At 38.2% G+C, this 16,582-nt stretch overlaps 1 long non-coding RNA gene across 2 annotated transcripts; it reads left to right on the forward strand.

Moving 5' to 3' along the window:
* Positions 1-13,418: 13,418 nt before the first annotated feature.
* LOC137188721 (uncharacterized) lies at positions 13,419-16,227 on the forward strand. Of its 2 annotated transcripts, XR_010929485.1 has the most exons (3): positions 13,419-13,472; positions 13,558-13,628; positions 15,914-16,227. It is a non-coding gene; the product is annotated as an uncharacterized lncRNA (long non-coding RNA). The 2 variants fall into 2 exon arrangements; XR_010929484.1 differs by having other exon boundaries at positions 13,433-13,628.
* The last annotated feature ends 355 nt before the right edge of the window (positions 16,228-16,582 follow it).

Consider the following 16,582-nt stretch of genomic DNA (forward strand, 5'->3'; position numbering starts at 1 on the left):
CATGATGATCCCCTCACTTTTCCTCCATACAACCATAAGCAGGTTGACTTTTCTGTTTTAAATGTCTTGACAACTATTGGATGGCGTGTCATGAAATTTGGTACATTAATGTTCCTCTCAGGATTATTTCTAAAAACTTTGGTGATCAACCACAAATGAAGCACCATCATCATATTACAATTTAAATTTTGTCCAGTACTTTAGTTTATGACTAAATACCTGCAAAACTAATGACACTGCCACAAGCAACAGCTGTACTTAGCGACAGCGTGCAGCTATTTGCTAATTAGCAAATGTTAGCATGCTAACACATGAACTAAGATGGTGAACATTTTAACAGCATACCTGCTAAACATCAGCATGTTAGCATTGTCATTTTGAGCATGTTAGCACTTTGACATTAGTAACACTGTAGTACAGCCTCATGTAGTCACTAGCATGGCTATAGACTCTTAAGGTGTTAATCACATCAGAGATCAAATGTGTTTATTTTTAAAGTTGGTCTGAACAGCCACCCTCAAAGGTGGAGTGAAAAGCCCACCGTCATAGGAAGAATATCATTTAAACACAGGGATAACCAGAGCTGTAGTGGAGTGGAGAATAGTAGTGGAGAAAGTGAGGAGTTTTGTTAGTATCTGACTTTAGAGTGCAAGTATATGGCTACTTCCCAGAGGCAGTACATATCAGTACAGACTCAATACATATCGAACCCACAAAAGAATCTGCCTTTTTGATTCATTAGTTCATTTCATGCCAGCACTACAATGGAGGATAAATGCACGTAAACACTGTTTACCCACCTCACAAATATGAACATTGTATCCTCGTATGAGACACTGAGACAACTATTACTGTTAACATGGAGTGACCAACAAACCGCCACCCACCCATGCTACACAGGTGTTAAAACAAAACAGCCCTCTGTGCTGAAGCTAGTAGGCAGACTGGAGCTGCTTTCATGGTATCAACCGTAGACTGTATATAAAGATGGATGACTCATCTCCTCTTCCTGCCACTATGTAAAAATGAAGCCAAAATATCTTGTTTCCGGGAGCTGCCATCTTGCTTGTGTGATGTCATTTGCAACCAGAGTCTGCACAGTAGAGTTGGGCAGTGGGATGACAGCCCGTGGGACCTGCTGCCGAGAGCCAAGTAAACCATTCAAAACCAGTTTGTAACTAGCAGCTACAGCTGGTAGTGAATCACAAATGAAAACGTAGCGTCTTCCATGAGAAACTGCTCCAGTCACTCAGCTCATCTGCCACATATGATGGAGGTTTGAGGGCAGTTGTCAATCACAGCTGTCAATCATGATGTCACACCCCCTTTTTATATTGTCAAATAAATAATTAAAAATAAACCTGTCAAGAAAATGAGCACTTGAACATACATCAGTGTGATAAGAACGACCTAAAATGACAGAAACCATCTTTGGGAAAAATTAATTTGACGTTAATTTGGTTGTTTTAGTTTGGCCCATGTCCCATCCCCTAACATGGGGGGGCAGGACTTATGACCTATACTTCAACCAGCCACCAGGGAGTGATCAAGATATTTTGGCTTCAATTTTGGGGAGGTGTCATGTTGGCCATCGTTGTATACAATCTATAGGATAGACAGAGTTCAGAAGATGAGAAAAAAAGACCACAAAATACATAGCTAGCAAAAGCTTGTATGTCTGGCTTGCTGGTAAAAATTGTATCATAATGTTTGTAGTTTAGTTTAAGTTTGCTGTTTTTTATATCTAAAATTTCCTTTTCAACATATGGTCGCTATTCTGAAACTGGTCCAGGGAGGCTTTGGATGCAGGCATGAGGAAGAGGGAGTGGAGGACCTGAAGCTGTGGAGGCCAGCCATCAACCAGTTAACAATTTCATTCAGTCATTTAATCTCATTTATTATTTGGGTCAGTGCGTGTTATTAAATATTATACCACTGAATGTGATCTAAATATTTTTTATCTTCCTCAGCATATGCATCAGTCCTGATGGAGTCTCTGTGGGAGGATGACTCAACGTCACCAAAGACTCCACTGCAGGTGGATCCCTTATCAGATCCTGACAGCAGATCACCAAACACCAGGCAGTTGGCCAGTAACTTGAATAGCCTTGATGGTTTAACACAGGACTTTAGTGTGAAACCCAGCACGGATGTTGTAGTTCTCAGTTTGCAGTTTCACATCATTACAAGTCAGATTAATTCTATAATTAATACTCATATTTACCAAGAGTTAACTGACTTTTTTGCTTTGTTGCATATTTATTTATATTTGAAACCTGGTAGGACATTTACATAGGGAAAAATTAGATCATGAATGATTGAGTGATGGGGTATTTTTGAACATTTTCACTATTTACTCATGGTTATTAAATAAAAAACAACCTGTCTCATGATTGTCTATTTCTGTGTGTATTTTGATGTAGAGCCAGATGCAGATTGAAACATTATGAAATAGCTAATTAAGCATTATGCAGCTTTGGCAGTATGCACTCTCTGCTTTCTAGTTGTTTTAAAAGCGTAAATTGGTATTCTTTCGTTTGACCATATATTTTTGAGATACATCCTGATACATAATTTAAAAACCTACATTCATTATGTTTGTATGTATGTCTTACTTAATTCCTAGTGTGGAAGATAAATTTCCCTTGTGTAAATAGTCATGGCAGTGTCAGCACAAAAGACAGCATGCAGGAGGGTTAATTATTAAAGAATCAAGGAAAGGACAGTACTCATGATATTTGATTATTTGCTTATGATGTTTGATTAAAGGCCACAGGCCTTATTTTACTTTTTAATTTTAGGGAAATTTGAGACACCATTGTTTCCGAGATGAATCATACTTGGGTCATTGCCAAAGGATCAAGGTCACTAAATGATGTCGTAAATTCAGAAACAATGGTGGAAAAGTCCTGAATTTGGAGCCTACAACAGGAAGAGTTATAAAAAGTACATGAGATGATGTTTTATAGATATAGTATAAATAGATAGTTTAAAATAGATATAGTATGTTTCTGCTGTTACTCTGTGTGTTAAAACACTTACTGATCAGTTTGTTGGTGATAGTAACCTCCAAGTTAGTGTTTTGATTTTTGGTGGTGGGATTAAACCTTTGTTTACACATGTATTACATAATGTGCTTTTACTCAATGCAGTTGGAGAATAAACTGAAATGATACCTTCTGTGTCCGCAAGTAGGCGTGGATCCACTAGGGTCATAAATTTCATCGTCAGAGGGTGTATGCATAGACTTGTCTTCCTGTAGAGGCCGATCTACTGCACATGTGTGAAATGTTTCCTCTAATCAAATTCCAGAAAGTAGTATGAACAGAGCTACTATGCATCTGTGGTGTCCGCAGACATACATGTCCACTCGGGAGTATATCTGTACCCTTAGCTGCTGACACCTGCAGGCCTTGCCACTGATGCAGTATCTGATAATTATGAAGCTGCTCTTAACAGCATAAGAAGTTTTAATACATCCAAACACTTGGTTGTTATAACTTTTATTAATTCTTAACTAAAAGATGCCATTGAAATGCTTTGTAACATGCTCTGTCGCCCTATTAAAAACTTTGATTAGAAATGTATGTCAGTGTTTTAACACAGCTTAATGTGGACGCCCATCAACTCCCGATGAAAGGCTGACTCTGTTTTCTTTTTGTTGCCTCGTAATCAGCTTTTCATCGGAAATTCATGTTAAACAGTAGATGAGAGTGTAACCTTAGTGTTCCCAGTAATTCCACTGTTGATTGTTGCTGAGAGTTTTCAGTACACGAGTGCAATAAAGCTGACTGCTGTGATTGCTGTTTGTCTCTTCCGATAGTATTTACTTTCAGCCTGGGCCTCGGCTCATGACAGGAGGAAGAGGGATTTAGAAACTTTGTACAAAGTCAGAGAGGAGCAGAGTGACGACAGATATTCGGATTCAGAACAAATTAACACTTGAGAAAACACTCAGTCAGGAAAATGACAGCCTCCTTGTCTGCCTGCATGACAAAGACTGGCAACAGTACAGAGCCCCTAAGGGGACATGGGGGAGAAAAAAAACTAGATGGATGGGAAAAAAATAGATGGGTGAAAAAAAAAAGATAAATTCTAAGATAAATGTGTTTCCCCTAGAAATATTTTGAGTGGATAAAAGTACTTCCTGTCAAAATCCAAGGGAGAAGAAGAAGAGAGTGAACCGGTACTATAAAAATGTCATCTTTTGTAATGCTACAAAAGTAATGAATGGTGAGTTCTTCACTATGTTAACATTAGTTCACTAACGTAACATTACAGCTTTGGTAACTTTACTCTTACCACTAACGTCACCCTTTTTGAAGTCTGTAGCATTATAATCATGGGCGTGATTTAATATGGGGAAGTACTGCCCTATAACTTATCAGATGGCATAATTGTATGTGCATTTAAAACATGTCCTTTCCATCGGTGGTCATTTAAAACATCTGAGGTTCCTGGTATTTCTGATTTAACAAGCTCAAGATTTCCATAACACAAGTAAATGTCCTGCATTCACAAAAGTAATAAATAAAAAAAGCAAAAGTACAAAAGTTTTATGAGCAAAATTTACTTAAAGTATCAAAAGTAAAAGTACTCTTCTGTTCTGTGACACGTGACATTCTGTGATATATTATTACATTGTTTTATTGTAAATAGTAATGCATCAATTCATAAGCAGCATTCTACTGTTGTGGCTGCTGGAGGTGGATGTAGTTTTAACTGTTTTATGTACAGTTGGCTAGTTTAGTTCAACCTAGGGGTTGGGCCAAAGGGTCACAAGATAAATCTGAGGGGCTGTGAGATGATAGGAAGGAATAAAGTTTGTTAAATGACTATGCACTGCTTATTAATGCCAAATATGGACTTAAAGTAAAGTGTTACCAGTGTTTAATAAGACAAATGTATCATATGTGTTCTTTTTATGTAGTCTTATTCTGAAAAATTACAAGAGACTATAGCTGTAAGATAAACGTAGTGGAGTAAAAATTTTCTTCTGAAATGAAATGGAGAATTGTACTTAAGTACAGTACTTGAGTAAATGTACTCAGTTACATTCCACCATTGAGGTGACACATTAGGAAATGTGTATGTGAATAATTTTGAAAGGCTACTTATGTTATTGTCTAGGACTTGATGTATATACAGTACAGTATATGCGTACAATCTCCTGTATATTTTAAATTATTTTATTAGACACGTTGTAGACAGCCAGTAGGACTTACAGAGAGATATATTATGGATATGAAGAAGACAAACTTATTAAGAGAACGTACTCCAGAAAATAGACAGACTCAAACAATACAATCATCCAAACCATCAGCAGCACAAACTGTTGTATGGACCCCTAAGGAGACATGGGAGAGAAAAAAAAAGATGTGTGAAAAAAAAGACAAATACTTTTGCGTTCCAAAAAGATACTTTTGTGTTCCCCCAATAAATATTTTGAGTGGAAAAAAGTACTTTCCGTTAGGCAAATCAAGCCACAGCCACTCTCACAGCTGCATGTGAGTGAGGCAGGAGCAAAGTGAATGAACACCAATAGAAACTCTACTTCTCATCCAGTGGAAATGTAAGGGAGTTAAGCAGAAGAATTTATTGATACTTAATCGATTAAGGAGACACTACGGATACAGTCAAAATGCGGTCCTGACACTGTGAATGCTACTCCAAAAGTCTGCTGGAGAGCCTTGAGCAACGTCTAGTTAAACTTCAGATAGGGCTTTGTTTACCAGATAGCCTTGGCCCGAGTCATAACATAATTTACTTTAGCGCAGGTTCCCAGTAGAACGACCAGATAGAGAAATCAGCCTGACCCAAATAAGGACAGACAGCTGGCTGTATATAAAATTCCTTCACAACTTGAATCAGTCTCCAATTTGTTCTTTCCCCAGTGTTTTTGTCTCTCCTCATCCCTTTATCTACTCCTGGGAAATATAAAAGGCCCACATGCATGAAGCAGTAATTTACCTTGAATATTGTTAATCACAGCAGTTGCTGATTAACAACTTACCATTCCTATGTCTTGGGAATATAAGTTCTAAACTAGTTAACATTCAAGCTAACTTGAGCTATCAAGCTACATAAAAGCCGTACACTGGATGGCTCATAACTAGCCTGTTTCTTTGGTCTTTGATGTGACAGTTCATTATTTCAATGCACCACATTTCAGATGTCATATGTCCATTGTCTGAACTGATTCATTTCTTGGCTTATTGAAAGTGTTTCCAGTATGCACTCCCTAGCCTCTAGCCTCTTCAATATGTCCAATACTTTGGTTTATGACCAAATACCTGCAAAACTAATGACATTCTTATCAGCCTCAGCTGTACTTAGTACAGTGTTTAGTGCTATTTAGCAATGTTAAAATAAGATGATGAACATGACCTTCTTAACATCAGCATGATAGCAAAACACAGACAGCTGCTGATTTTCACATGGACAGTGGCTGCACTTCTATAAATACTACAGTTGTCTCCACACACGTACACACACAGCAAGAAAAAGAGCTTTGTTTGCTGTATTTAGCTGAACAGCAATGACAAGTCAAAAAAACAAAATTGTGTGTGTGACTATTCAGTGAAAATAGGAACATAGATGGGGACTACGTACATATATACAATACATTTAAAAAAGTGTTCATTTTGCATTTGTGTTGCATGCACAGTTAGTGCACTCGTAGGGTGTACAGTCTATGCGGTCACAAATTCCAGCCTTCATGCAAACATCTGCAGCGGGGTCCTAACAAAGCTTTGCAGACTTGGAAACACTATGAAACTCACATCACGCACACCTGCATAGACCCTTGTGGCCACGTGCCCTCTGAAGTGCTGTGAGTGTGTATAGCTGAGGTTTTTTCAGATTTGAGGAGTTTACTGAGGGACACTCTGCCTCTTGAGAGTGATCACTCCCTCCTGCTTGTGTGTCCTCATCAGTAAATGTAGACTGTTTGATCTCAATGTCCAGTTCTACAGTTGTGCTTCCCCTCTACATTTACATCTTCATCTCCTAAACTCAGCCTTATCTGATTCCAAAACAGACCTGAAAATGACAGATTCCTTATTTCAGTGTTCAGTAATATATGTCTGACATCAGCTGCAAGGCTGATGGCACTTATGACTCTTCCCAGGAAAAGCTGTGGCCCAGTGTGCCAGTAACTTGCTCAATTCCTGTCTTGATAGGTAAGAAACAGGAAGCACTCAACTGGTTCTGCAAATGTATCAAATTTAGCTTCCATACCTCATGAGCCACAGCTTGTCCCAGAAAACTGGTCAGATAATGCTCTAATTGCACTAAATTTAGCTCTATTAAGTGTCAGGTCTTTGTCAGGAAAAACATTTTTAATCAATGATTTTATCATCAAGCACAATCTTGATTTTATGTTTTTAACTGAAACTTGGTTAGACCGAGATAACAGTGCAGCTGTTCTTCTTGAGTCAACCCCTCCCAACTTCAGTTTTATGAATAAAGTAAGAGTGCATAAGAAAGGCGATGGAGTTGCCATTTTGTTTAATGATTCCCTCCAATACAAGCAGATGTCTTGTGGAAATTTTTATTCTTTTGAATATGTGGTTCTTCAGTTGAATTCCTCCTCTTGACTTACATTTCTAAACATCTACAGGCCACCTAAATACTGTGCTTCCTTTTTTGATGACTTTGCTGAACTGCTGTCTATTATCTGTGTTGACTTTAACTGTGTTGTTATTGTTGTTGATTTTAACATCCATGTTGAAAACCCCCAGGACAGAGGGACTAAAGAACTGTGTTGTGTTCTTGATAACAGCATATGACGGAGCCCACACACAACAAGGGGCTCCCTCTGGACTTAATCATCTCTAAGGGTCTAGCATTTCTAAGGTTGTGGTGACTTTTGTTACTCTTTCTGATCATTCCTGTATTTTCTTTGAGTTCTATCTCTGTGCACACAAATGTTTACACAAAGGTAATCACAAAACTGTACATCACTGAAAACACCAGTGAAATATTTATTCAGGCTTTCTCTTCCACGCCTGCCCTCTCTTGGCTCTCAGTCAACGAGCTTGTAGATGATTTCAGTTCTAAAATTACAAATGTTATTGATGCCATTGCACCCACTAAGGTGAAGGTTGTCTCTGGTAAGAAAAGATCTCCATGGAGAAATGCCACGCTGGTCAGAATAGAAAAAAGAGAGTGTTAAAAAGCTGAATGCAGGTGGTGAAAAACAAATCTCCAGATTCATTATGACATCTATAAAGAGAGACTTTGTATTTTTGATAAGGAATTGAGAAATGCAAAGCGGTCCTTCTTCTCTGACATCATTGCCAAAAACAATAATAATGCACGTGCCTTATTTGCTACTGTTGACAGGCTAACAAAGCGTTCTGTGTCAGTAGCCCCTGAACTTCTATCCATCAAGGCCTACAATGAATTTGCCTTATTCTTTACTGACAAAATTCAGAAAATTAGACAAGCAGTCAGTGCCTCCATATCAGGTACAGGATTGTGTGTGGGAGCATGTAGGTGTTGAACAGAAGAGGCCCCAGAATAGAGCCTTGGGGAACTCCCCATGTCATTTTTGTTCACTCAGATGTGTAATAAACTATAGACAGTTCAGTACTGTGCCAGAAGGTCCCACCCAGTTTTCCAGTCTCTCTAATAATATATTGTGGTTGACCATGTCAAAAGCGCCACTGAGATCCAGTAATACTAATAGTGAAATTCTGCCACTGTCTGTGTTCAAGTGTATGTCACTGAAGACCTTAACAAGAGCAGTCTCAGTGCTGTGGTGTGGTTGAAATCCTGACTGGAAGACATCAAAATGGTTGTTTAGTGCCACAAAGCTGTTCAGATGTTGAAAAACAGCTTTTTCAATGACTTTACTTAAAAACAGGAGGTTTGATATGGGCCTATAGTTGCTCATTAGTGATGTGTCTAGATTTTTAAGAGTGGCTTGATGACGGTAGTTTTCAGGGCCTGTGGGAAGACACCTGAGAGAAGACACGTGTGGACAATCTGTAGAGGATCTGAGGCCATGCAATTTGAAACAGTTTGGAAATATCCTGTAGGCAGAATATAAAGGCAGCTGGAGGAGGAGTTCAGATGTTGTATAATGTCCTCCAGGTTTTTATGGTTGATCAGATAAAATTGTGTCATACTACTTGAACTGATTTGAAGTGGACACAGGGACAACAAATATCCTGTACCTGTTATGGAGGCAGTGACTGCTTGTCTAATTTTCTGAATTTTGTCAGTAAAGAATAAGGCAAATTCATTGCAGGCCCTGGTGGATAGAAGTTCAGGGGCTACTGACACTGACAATCTCTTTTATTAAACCAAATTTGAGGGTTAATAACACTGCACTGTAACTTTTATCCTGCTTTATCTGTCTTATTCTATTTTAGCTTCTTTTTTATTTCCAAATTTAACACTTTTTAATTGTATTTAAATGTCTCTTTACATTGCCTTGTGTTGCTTTTATATTCTGTCGTGATGTCTTTTATGCTGTATGTAAAGCACTTTGAATTGCCCTGTTGTTGAAATGTGCTATACAAATGAACTTGCCTTGCCTTGACATACAAATGTCCGACATGTATTAATACAATTGCATTAAAAGAACGTGATTTGGGTCACTTTTACCAGGCGGTGCATATACAGCCTTACAGAAAACAGCAGACATGACAAAACAAATGTTTATGCCTTTGGGAAAGAATTAGTCACTATTATTGTCACAATCTAGATTAAAATACTGCTGGCAACATGATATCAAAAGTCTTGGCAGTCTCTGAAACATTAATGCGTAGAAAAATTGATCTTATCCTGGATTTGGTGTTCATATTTACCAGTTCATAAGGAGAATACTTGAATATCAAATACTAAGTAGATGTTATGGTCAATTTAAGCGAAGCAACTGACTATCAATTACCTTTTTGCATGTCTGACTGTCTACCAACCTTCAACTCATTCTCTCAGTGCAGTCATGCAGAGTGAATAAGTCATGCTTGAACAGACAAAGAGCAACATCACTCCTTGGGCACTTTGAACTTGCAAGTGAGAACAAACTTACTGGAACACCAAAACAAAACACCAAAGGTAGTTTGTGTTTTGGAGATTTGAACCAGCGACCTTTTGATCCTGTGTTTGTCTCTCTAATGTGACACATTGTGCAGATTCAGTTTGTGGCGGAAACTGCCCACTGCCCACTCTGTCTATGCTTTCAGACATCAAACCAGGTCAGTCTGAGTCTGTGTGTGTGTGTGTGTGTGTGCATGCGTGCATGAGTGCGACTGTGTTGTTGAGGCAACAATTAGTGCAGCTCAGGGACTTGCTGTGCTTTAGTTCTCTCTATCTCTCTGTCTCTCTCTCTTTCTCTCTCTCTCGCACACACAATGTAATTACCTGTTTGTTTTTTCTCCCCTGTAAATGGTTGATTTGGAGAAAAAGTAATTTTTGCCATTTCATTCTGTTTTCTGTGTCTTGCCTGTCTCATTACTCTTTATAAAAAAAATATTGAAAATTAGAGAAAAGCTTATTCTTTACTTTTAATTTTCCTTGTTTTCTCACTTTTTTAATCTCTATTTATTGCAGTATCATTTTCTCTTTTACTGTCACTCTTCTCAGTAGTTCCCCCTATTCTATTCTCTGCTGTCAAAATGCAGTGCTTTATTGATATCCACTGAAACACATTGCAATTTGTACTAGTCTGCTGGGACATCTGTTGCTGACTTTATATATGTTATTTGTGGGTATACTGACACAGCAGAAATCTAGTTGTACTGCAGTCTTCTTGTTATTGTGACATTACATGTCATTTACTGGGTGTGATAATTAAATACAAGCAAACTGGTTTGGACCTACATACACACACTTTTGAACTTGTGCTTTTATTTTGAAGGCTAAAAACTAAACAGTGTGTCTTATTTTATTATAATTCTGCCCAGAAACATGTGGTTTAATCCACATGCTGAAGCTGTGTACATGAGGAAGTGATACTTGGTATCTAATAAATTTGGATTGTTAAACCTACCATTACCTCCAAGGCCAAGCAGCACATCTTTACCTAACTACATTTTGTGGGGTTTCAGGTTACAATTACAAGAATCCCCATTCACAACACACTTACTCTGTAGGTTTTAAATGCTATCAGAGTTTAGGCTTATGTTAGCAGCTCTGTCAAGGTCTTCATTAGATTTGTGCAATTTAACACACAAGAGAGATTTATGTTCAGGAAACATGTTTGTCCTCATTCTCAAAGGCTTTTCTCTTGATACGTACAGTTTGAAAATATGAACAATAAAGCAAAAAGCTTGTCCATGCATATTTTTACATGGGAAGCAGCCATTTAGGGTTATATCAGAAAGAAATAACTCCGATATTGCATTTTCTTATAACACTCTACTATTATACTGTCAACTTCAATTTGAACTTTATTGTCCCCAAAGGTAAAATATAGAACACACAGGGCCCTATTTTCCTGAAATAGGGCATAGGCGCAGATCCAAGTATTAATTCCTGGCACATGGCACATGTGGGTGTGACCAACACATTTCTGCAATTTTCTTGATCATCAGCAGTGGTACACAAGGTGGAGGAGAGACTGAATTCATTATTAGTGGGAGTAATACAGAATCAGCAGATGGAGTCAGGGAGAGCTTCAGTAATAACCAATCACATGAGCTTCTCTTATTGCAATGGTAACACCCTTGATTTGGTTTTACCTAAAGGGATAGCTGTTTCTGATCTGACTGTCTTAACAGCCACATCTGCTGTGTCAGATCATTTTCTCATTAAATTTGAAGCATCATTTGCCTGTCCTGTTAATGCAGGAACAGATGTATTTACCACTTGTCATATTGGTCTGCCTACCATAGCTGCATTTGGTCAGCAGGTACCTGAAGTCTCGGCTCCTTTCACTGCAGAGACAGGCTCTTTTGAAAATTTCACTAGTGACTTAAATGTGGCCATCTCTAGTCTCCTGGATTCACTTGCGCCTCTTACTACCAGAACTAGGCGACTAAAGAGGTCTATACCCTGGTTTAATGAAGAGACATGTGCTCTTAAGCAGGCCTGTAGGAGACTGGAACATAAATGGCGAAAATCAAAATTGGAAGTTTTTACCTATCTTGGCATGATTGTTTATTGAAATACAAGCGTGCTTTATCTGCTGCAAAAGCAGCGTATTTCTCTTGCTTAATCAATATTAATAAACATAATCCTAGATTTCTCTTCAACACTGTAGCTAAACTTACTAAAAAGCAGCCATCTATTAGCTGCTCACCTATCATAACTCATGAGCTTCTAGCCTTATTCTGCAGTAAGGATGATGAGATTAGAAACAAAATAAGTTCATCAACTCCAGCTACTCCTGTAGATCCTGTCTTACCAAATTCATATTTATACAAAGTGTCACAGATAGTCCCTGTTATTACAGTTTTTGAGACTATCTCTCTTGAGACTTTGACTAAGCTCATGTCAGCTTCTAAACCAACTACTTGCCTACTTGACCTTAACCAGCAAAACTTCCTAAAGACCTCTGGCCTTTTCTGGGACCTACAATGCTAGATATTGCTAATTTATCACTTACTACTGGCAATGTCAGAAGTTTTAAGACAGCTGTGGTTATACCTCTACTTAAGAAACCGCATCTCGATCCAGGGTCTCTTAATAACTATTGACCAGTTTCTAATATTCTATTCTTTTCTAAAGTATTCGAGAGAGTTGTGACTCAACAACTTTTGACTCATATAAAAGGAAATGATCTATATGAACCTTTTCAGTTTGCTTTCAGGGCCTGTCACTCCACTGAAACTGCTCTAACCAGAGTGGTAAATGATCTTCTACTTGCTATGGATTCAGATTCTACCTCTTCTACTACTGGATCTCAGTGCAGCCTTTGATCCTAACATTGATCACTGTATACTGTGTACTTTTGGTTTCTCTGGCCCAGCCCTCTCTTGGCTTAAGTCATACTTATCTGAAAGAACCATAGACTATAAAAACATATAGACGTAGTCACTGTGACGTCACCCATTCGTTTGTGAACTGCCGTTTTGAAGCCTTGAGTTTAACGATTTGACCATCTGTTCCAAATACCTTCATGTTGTGTCTATTATAAATTTAGCTCCTTGCTGTGTAAAATGAGACAGTTGAATGTATGTAAGTTAGTTTATGATGTCGTACTTTTGTCTGAGCCAGTTATAGGACAAATCATAGTAGATTTCTATGTCTCTTTAATGTGTTGATTTGACAAGCCCCTGGAGGATAGTGCTGTTTGTTCTTTAATTGAATGTGATAGCAATGTCTTTTTGTGGTGCTGCTTTGGTCCACACCTGTGTGCTGTAATTCTGACATATGTGTAACCCGGGTCACAAAGAGTTAACAACACAGAAGTGCCTCAGCCAATCAGAGGGCAGGTCCGCAGCACCGTAGGTAAGCTACACAGCGTGCGCTTGTCAGACGCTGGGTGACACTGTTGAGAGAAGACCTGCAGCTGAACGGTAAAGATATAACTCAGATAAAACAGTAAAAACGCCATATAATGTTGTCAAAACAGAACGGTAACAGCATGTACTTTGTTGTAAGCTCGTAGAGGTGTGTGTGAGAGAGGCTGCTCATTGAAACCTGCCGAGTGACACAGAGGAACTCATGAATTGGTGAGTAGTAGTAAAAGTAAACAATTAAATGTTGCGCCACATGATGCTAGGCTAAGCTGGCTAGCTCAAGTGAATGAGCCTAGAGCTAACAAAAATTAGCATTTAGTGCTGAACCGTGCAATTAGCCGACTGTTGTAGAGCTCAACTAAAGTAAAACTGTTTGACAACTCAACTGGAAAAAATATAAAGATGTGACATGTAGAGTATTTAATTGTTCAATGTTTTCGGTGGCTGGTAAAGCTACTGAACTGTTTAATCTGCCGCTGACCGGTAAAGATATAACTCAGATAAAACAGTAAAAACACCATATAATGTTGTCAAAACAGAACGGTAACAGCCTGTACTTTGTTGTAAGCTCGTAGAGGTGTGTGTGTGTGAGAGGCTGCTCATTGAAACCTGCCGAGTGACACAGAGGAACTCCCGGATTGGTGAGTCGTAGTAAAAGTAAACAATTAAATGTTGCGCCACACGATGCTAGGCTGTTTAATACTGAAGCAACATACTAAATTATGTTTTGTCGGGTATTGTATTTCATTGGTATAGTGAATCTGATTTAAAAAGAACAGAAGACATAAAAATATAGAGTGTAAAGTTCACACTGTTGGTGTGTAATTCATGTAATATTGTTTTAATTTTAAAAAATACCAGGTTAAACGCACAATATGTAATTTCAGCAGCTAGAGGTCTCTCAATCAAAACAATAACAAAAGACGGAGTGTGATGACGGTGTGAAGTAGCAAGGGATCATGGGAGTTGTTGTCTTCGTTGTTAAATAACCAGCTTCTCCGGATACGATTACTCCAATGTTAATCATTTGGGATGTTTTTACTGGGAGCCGAATTACCCGCAGAGGTCTCCTCCTCTCCAGAACACATGGACTCGGAGATTACAGGTAAAAACACTAAATAAAGCTGTTTCACCTAAAAAAACAGTGTTTCTCTGACGATGTACGGTGACCACCGGACGTCCGGTACAGGCTGTTAGCTGAGCTGCTGCTAACACTTGTTCGGTTTATTTCTCTTATAACTTTAGATCCAGACGTTCCGCCAGTTTCTCCTGGGAGCCGAATTATCCGCAGAGGTCTCCTCTCCAAAAACAAATGTATATGCAGATTAAAATTGTTAATCGTTAAATACTAATTAAAGCTGTTTCACCTGAAAAATCAATATTTCTCTGACAATGTTTGGTGACCACCGGACTTCCTGGAGGGGCTATTAGCCCCTCTTAATGTTTGCCCAGTTTATTTCTCTGATAACTTAAGATCCAGACCTCCAATGATGAAATCCTTCTTCCGGCTGAAAGATATAGTTAAAAGCGACCTAAAATTATCATGAAAATGTGGCTTAAAGCCGAACAAAAGTCAATTTATAACAATTTCTGTGGAACAACCACAACGCCAATGTATTATCTTGTATGTGTGTAAGTTACTCTTTGGTAGACGCCATTGTAGCGGACAAACACAGCGCTGCCGTATGCATCTTGTGCTTGTTTACTCTTTGGTAGAGGAGATATGACGCCATTGACAGGCAACTAAATGAAACGGTCCGTTACTTTGATTAAATTACAGATTTTCTGGGTTTGAAAATTGTTGGAAACATTTGAGATAATCTAAGTACACAACTCAACAAAATATGTAACATAGGTCTAGTTGTTTTTAGACATTTTAATGTGGAATAATTACATATTATACCTTTAAGAAAAAAAGTCCTCTTTTTAGCTGAGTTGTTTTAATGGTGTAAGTGTGAGAGTGCGTGTGCGTTGTGAGCGGGGTTTTTTCTTTTTTGTCTTCATGGTTTGCTTATCCTCAGTTTTGCTTAGTTTAGTTCATTTATTTGTCTCTACTTTATAGCTTACATAATGATTTCATATTAATAATATTCTTTTCATAGTTTATTTTGTGGTTTGGTTATTCTCAGTTCTGCTTAGTTTAGTTCATTCATTTGTCCCAACTTTATGGCTTATGTAATGGTTTCATATTAATAATATTATTTTTCTAGTTTATTTTGTTTATTTGTTTATCTTTTTCTAGTTAGTTGTGCAAGTACAGGGTTTTTTTATGCCCTGTAATGAGTATTGTTCAGTATTGTTTATGTGTTTATTTAGTTTAATTTTGGTTTATTCTTTTCTTTTTTTTTTCTTGTTTTGTTACACCACCGGCAGGAGGCCCTCTCCTATAGCTGTTGATAACCAGTGTTAAGTGTTTCAACATTAGGGCAACTGTATGGTGGTTTTGTTTGTTTGGTCAAACACTTCATTGATTTTGTATCCCTTTTTATTTTTTTCAGGAGCTGAGCGCCCACGGTGGTGGGGTTGGTGACTGTAGGTGATGGTTCCTCCTTTTTCCTGTGTGCTGTGTTTAACTGCATCCGTGGGTTTGACCATTCACCAGTGTGTGTGTGTGTGTGTGTGTGGATGTGTGTACACGTGTGATTCGGGGTGACTCTCTTCTGGATACCTCTCCTACCTCCCCTCCCCTGGTAAGCCTCAGCCCTGAATAATTCCCCTGCCCCTCTTTTTAATACCTGTGTGGTCAGTACGTTTAATAATTGTTTTTTTACTAAATTTTGCTATTGTTAAAATAAAGAATTGATGGTTGGAACCACGTCTCTCGCTTCTTGGTGTAACGAACCTGATTACCTTTCTGGGTTATTGGTACTGGTCTGAGGTAACATTTGTCCCTGGGTAAAACCCCCAGGGTGGCGTAGTTGGATCCTTGTGATTACACTGGCTAGTGCCATTCATACCTAGTCTCTTGCCACAGAAGGGTGCACCCAGTCAAAACAGAAAAATAGCTGAAGAGAACTCAGTGGTTCAAAACCAAAAGAAAAAGTGACAGAAGAAATAATTTGTTGCTGAATTGAAACTGAGATATCTTTGTGGAATTTAACTATTTACTGAACTTAAAGTTATTTAATTTATTTTGTTTATTTTCAAAAATAATACACGGTACCAGT

This window comes from Thunnus thynnus, chromosome 9, assembly GCF_963924715.1.
Source record: "Thunnus thynnus chromosome 9, fThuThy2.1, whole genome shotgun sequence".
NCBI lineage: Eukaryota > Metazoa > Chordata > Actinopteri > Scombriformes > Scombridae > Thunnus > Thunnus thynnus.